Here is a 6,592-nt window from a genome sequence, read left to right as displayed (position 1 = left end):
AATATTATCTCGTGCATTGTTCCTTTCACCAGGTTCTACAAACACCTTAGTCCAAAATAAATAAAAAATCCAAGACTAGGAGGGGAAAAAAGGAGAAATCTATTTTCCTTTTTTTTTTACTCAGGACCTATTTTGTTGGGGGGGGGGGGGGGGATTTGGGGTGAACAGGTCACTGACCCCGTGTAGATCTACCCATGACCTATCACCAGGGTCTGTATACACATAACCAGGGTCAGTACACCCATCACCATGGTCTCCAGGGTCAGAGTACGTATCACCAGAGTCTGTGTGCCCATCACCAGAGTCTGTACACCCATAACCAAGGTCAGTATACCCATCACCAGGGTCTTCGTACCTATCACCAGGGTCAGAGTACGTATCACCAGAGTTTGTGTGCCCATCACCATTGTCTGTTTACCCATAACCAGGGCCAGTATACCCATCACCAGGGTCTCCATACCTATCACCAGGGTCAGAGTACGTATCACCAGAATCTGTGTGCCCATCACCAGAGTCTGTACACCCATAACCAGGGCCAGTATACCCTTCACCAGGGTCTCTATACCTATCACCAGGGTCAGAGTACGTCTCACCAGAATCTGTGTACCCATCACCAGAGTCTGTACACCAATAACCAGGGTCAGTATACCCATCACCAGGGTCTCCATACCTATCACCAGGGTCAGAGTACGTATCACAAGAGTTTATGTGCCAATCACCAGGGTCTGTATACTCATCACCAGGGTCTCCATACCTATCACCAGGGTCAGAGTACGTCTCACCAGAATCTGTGTACCCATCACCAGAGTCTGTACACCAATAACCAGGGTCAGTATACCCATCACCAGGGTCTCCATACCTATCACCAGGGTCAGAGTACGTATCACCAGAGTCTGTGTGCCCATCACCAGAGTCTGTACACCCATAACCAGGGTCAGTATACCCATCACCAGGGTCTCCATACCTATCACCAGGGTCAGAGTACGTATCACCAGAGTTTGTGTGCCCATCACCAGGGTCTGTATACTCATAATAAGGGCCAGTATACTCATCACCAGGGTCTCCATACCTATCACCAGGGTCAGAGTACGTATCACCAGAGTCTGTGTGCCCATCACCAGAGTCTGTACACCCGTAATCAGGGCCAGTATACCCATCATCAGGGTCTCCATACCTATCACCAGGGTCAGAGTACGTATCACCAGAGTTTGTGAGCCCATAACCAGGGTCTGTATACTCATAATCAGGGCCAGTATGCCCATCACCAGGGTCTCCATACCTATCACCAGGGTCAGAGTACGTAACACCAGAATCAGCGTGCCCATCACCAGGGTCTGTACACCCATAACCAGGGCCAGTATACCCATCACCAGGGTCTTCATTGCTATCACCAGGGTCAGAGTACGTATCACCAGAGTCTGTGTGCCTATCACCAGAGTCTGTACACCCATAACCAGGGTCAGTATACCCATCACCAGGGTCTCCATACCTATCACCAGGGTCAGAGTACGTCTCACCAGAATCTGTGTGCCTATCACCAGAGTCTGTACACCCATGGCCAGGGTCAGTATACCCATCACCAGGGTTTTGAGGGTCAATGTACGTATCACCAGAGTCCGTGTGTCAGTCACCAGAGTCTGTACACTCATTACCAGGGTTAGTATACCCATCATCAGGGTCTCCATAGTTATCACCAGTGTCAGAGTGCGTATCACCAGAGTCTGTGTGCCCATCACCAGGGTCTGTACTCCAATAAGCAGGGTCAGTATACCCATCACGAGGGTCTCCATACCTATCACCAGGGTCAGAGTACGTATCACCAGAGTCTGTGTGCCCATCACCAGGGTCTGTACTCCAATAACCAGGGTCAGTATATCTATCACCAGGGTCTCCATACCTATCACCAGGGTCAGAGTACGTATCACAAGAGTCTGTGTGCCTATCACCAGGGTCTGTACACCCATAACCATGGCCAGTATACCCATCACCAGGGTCTCCATACCTATCACCAGGGTCATTATATCCATCACTAGAGTTTGTGTGCCCAACAACGGGGTCTGTACACCCATCACCAGGGTCAGTATACCAATCACCCGGGTCTGTACACCCACTACCAGGGTTAGTATACCCATCACCAGGGTCTTCATATCTATCACCAGGATCAGAGTGCGTATCACCAGAGTCTGTACACCCATAACCAGGGTCAGTATACCCATCACCAGGGTATGTACACCCATAACCAGGGTCAGTATGCCCATCACCAGGGTATGTACACCCATAACCAGGGTCAGTATACCCATCACCAGGGTCTTCATATCTATCACCAGGATCAGAGTGCGTATCACCAGAGTCTGTACACCCATAAACAGGGTCAGTATACCCATCACCAGGGTATGTACACCCATAACCAGGGTCAGCATACCCATCATCAGGGTCTCAATACCTATCACCAGGGTCAGAGTACGTATCACCAGAGTCTGTGTGCTCATGACCAGGGTCTGTACATCCGTAGCCAAAGTCAGTATACCCATCACCAGGGTCTCAATACCTATCACCAGGGTCATAATGCCTATCACCAGAGTCAGAGTACGTATCACCAGAACTGTAAACATATCACCTGGGTCATTATTCCTTTTAGTAGGGTCAGTGTTCGTAGTACTAGGGTCTGTGTGCCCATCATCATGGTCTGTATATTCATAACAAAGGTCAGTTTACCCTTCACCAGGGTCTTAATACTTTTCACCAGGATAGTGTACGCATCAATAGGGTCTGTGTGCCCATCACCAGGGTCAGTATACCTAACACAACAGTCAGTGCACTTATCATTAGGGTTTGTATATCCATTACCTGAGTCAGGTAATACTGACCCTGTTGATAAGTAGAGTGACCCTGGTGATAGGTATACTGATCCTGGTGAAGATTACACATACCTTGGTGATACGGACACTCATGACCCTTGTGATAGGTATACTGTCTGAGGTGATGGTTATACTTACCCTGGTTATAGATTTTGAGATTCTGGTGTTACGTATGCTGACCCTTAGAATATCTACACGTTTTTGTATACCGACTCTGGTGATGGATACATACTGACCCCTGTGATTGGCTACAGACCCTTGTGATACGTACACTGACTCTGTCGATAGGTATACTGACCCTGGTGATAGAGAATGTGATAGATATACTGGTGATAAATGTACTGACTCTTGTGATAGGTATACTAACCTTGGAGATGGGCCCTCAGACCCACGGATGCGTACACTGACACGGCCGTTAGGTAAACTATTTCTGGTGATAGGTAATAGGTACAGTTATCCTGGTGAAAGTCTACTGATCAAAGTAATGGATGTACAATCCCTGATGATAAGTGCACTGACTGTTGTGATAGATATACTGACTCTGGTGATGGGCACACAGACCCTATTGATTCGTAAACTATTCCTGGTGATAAGTATTTAGACCCTGGTGATGGGCATACTGGCCCTGGTTATGGGTGTACTGACTCTGGTGATGGGCACACAGACTCTGGTGATACGTACTCTGACCCTGGTGATTGGTATGATGACCCTGGTGATGGGTATACTGGCCCTGGTTATGGGTGTACAGACTCTGGTGAAGGGCACACAGACTCTGGTGATACGTACTCTGACCCTGGTGATAGGTATGGAGACCCTGGTGATGGGTATACTGACCCTGGTTATGGGTGTACAGACTCTGGTGACAGACACACAGACTCTGGTGATACGTACTCTGACCCTGGAGACCCTGGTGATGTGTAACTGACCCTGGTAATGTGTATACAGACCCTGGTGATAGGTCATGGATAGATCTATTATGGGTCAGTGACATGTTCACCCATTATACCCCCCCCCCCCCCAAACAAAATAGCTCCTGAGTAAAAGAAAAAAAATATAGATTTCACCCTCTCCCCCTCCTTGACTTGGATTTTTTATTGTTGGTTATGTGTATACTGACACTTGTGATGGGCACACAGACTCTGGTGATACGTACACTGACCCTGGTGATAGCTATGGAGACCCTGATGATGGGTATTCTAACCCTGGTCATGAGTGTACAGACTCTGGTGACTGACACACAGACTCTGGTGATACGTACTCTGACCCTGGAGACCCTGGTGATGGGTATACTGACCCTGGTCATGGGTGTACAGACCCTGGTGATAGGCACACAGACTCTGGTGATACGTACTCTGACCCTGGTGATAGGTATGGAGACCCTGGTGATGGGTATACTGAACCTGGTTATTGGTGTACAGACTCTGGTGATGGGCAACACAGACTCTGGTGATACGTACTCTGACCCTGGTGATAGGTATGGAGACCCTGGTGATGGGTATACTGGCCCTGGTTATGGGTATCCAGACCCTGGTGATGGGCACACAAACTCTGGTGACACGTACTCTGACCCTTGTGATAGGTATGAAGACCCTGGTGATGGGTATACTGGCCCTAGTTACGGGTGTACAGACTCTAGTGAAGGGCACACAGACTCTGGTGATACGTACTCTGACCCTGGTGATAGGTATGGAGACCCTGTGATGGGTATACTGACCCTGGTTATGGGTATCCAGACCCTGGTGATGGGCACACAAACTCTGGTGACACGTACTCTGACCCTGGTGATAGGTATGGAGACCCTGGTGATGGGTATACTGGCCCTGTTATGGGTATACAGACCCTGGTGATGGGCACACAGACTCTGGTGATACGTACTCTGACCCTGGTGATAGGTACGAAGACCCTGGTGATGGGTATACTGGCCCTGATTATGGGTGTACAGACTCTAGTGAAGGGCACACAGACTCTGGTGATACGTACTCTGATCCTGGTGATAGGTATGGAGACCCTGTGATGGGTATACTGGCCCCGTTTATGGATGTACAGACCCTGGTGATTGGCACACAGACTCTGGTGATACGTTTTCTGACCCTGGTGATAGGTATGGAGACCCTGGTGATGGGTATACTGACCCTGGTTATGGGTGTACAGACTCTGGTGATGGGCACACAGACTCTGGTGACACGTACTCTGACCCTGGTGATAGGTATGGAGACCCTGGTGATGGGTATACTGACCCTGGTTATGGGTATCCAGACCCTGGTGATGGGCACACAAACTCTGGTGACACGTACTCTGACCCTGGTGATAGGTATGGAGACCCTGGTGATGGGTATACTGGCCCTGGTTATGGGTGTACAGACTCTGGTGATGGGCACAGAGACTCTGGTGATACGTACTCTGACCCTGGTGATAGGTATGGAGACCCTGGTGATGGGTATACTGACCCTGGTTATGGGTATCCAGACCCTGGTGATGGGCACACAAACTCTGGTGACACGTACTCTGACCCTGGTGATAGGTATGGAGACCCTGGTGATGGGTATACTGGCCCTGGTTATGGGTGTACAGACTCTGGTGATGGGCACAGAGACTTTGGTGATACGTACTCTGACCCTGGTGATAGGTATGGAGACCCTGTGATGGGTATACTGGCCCTGTTATGGGTAAACAGACCCTGGTGATGGGCACACAGACTCTGGTGATACGTATTCTGACCCTGGTGATAGGTATGGAGACCCTGGTGATGGGTATACTGGCCCTGGTTATGGGTGTACAGACTCTGGTGAATGGCACACAGACTCTGGTGATACGTACTCTGACCCTGGTGATAGGTATGGAGACCCTGGTGATGGGTATACTAGCCCTGGTTATGGGTGTACAGACCCTGGTGATGGGCACACAGACTCTGGTGATACGTACTCTGACCCTGGAGACCATGATAATGGGTATACTGACCCTGGTTATGTGTATACAGACCCTGGTGATAGGTCATGGATAGATCTACAAGGGGTCAGTGACCTGTTCACCCCTAATACCCCCCCCCCCCCCAACAAAATAGCTCCTGAGTAAAAAAAAAAAGGAAAATAGATTTCTTCTTTCTTCCCCTCCTAGTCTTGGATTTTTTATTTATTTTGGACTAAGGTGTTTGTAGAACCTGGTGAATGGAACAATGCACGAGATAATATTGGTTTACATAAAGTCTTTATACTAGCATACATGTATGTAATGAAACCATGATATTTTGTTCAGGCACCTAGCATCGTAGCAAAGTGGGTTGAGGGCAGACTCATCCAATCTTGCCTTGAAAAAAACCCTAACTCAATTTAAATACTTTTTAAATAATTGAAAATCCTAATCCGTGGGAGTAGGGGGCTAAGTGTACCTTTAACTTCAATTTCACAGTTTATTTCCTCTCTTTCATTTCAAATTTTACATGGTCCCAAAAACATTGGGGGGGGGGGGGTTGCAACTGTATGTTAATTTACTTTTTTATAAGTTAATTCAAGAAAAATATTTGCTGCGAGAAAACGTGTGCTGGAGGGGGGCAGTCCCGTCCCCCTGTCCCTGCCCCCATTCCAACCCCCAACCCCCCTCCGATGCTAAGTGCCTGTTGTTTTCCTGTAACATTGATTTTGATTGTTCTCTCAATTGTTTATTTAATTTTTTGGTGTAAAATCTAATGTACCTAACATTTTTATCACTTCTGATCATATTTTTCATACAAAAATCGC

The sequence above is a fragment of the Crassostrea angulata genome, chromosome 6 (genome assembly GCF_025612915.1).
Source record: "Crassostrea angulata isolate pt1a10 chromosome 6, ASM2561291v2, whole genome shotgun sequence".
Lineage (NCBI taxonomy): Eukaryota > Metazoa > Mollusca > Bivalvia > Ostreida > Ostreidae > Magallana > Magallana angulata.
This window is presented reverse-complemented; position numbering follows the sequence as displayed.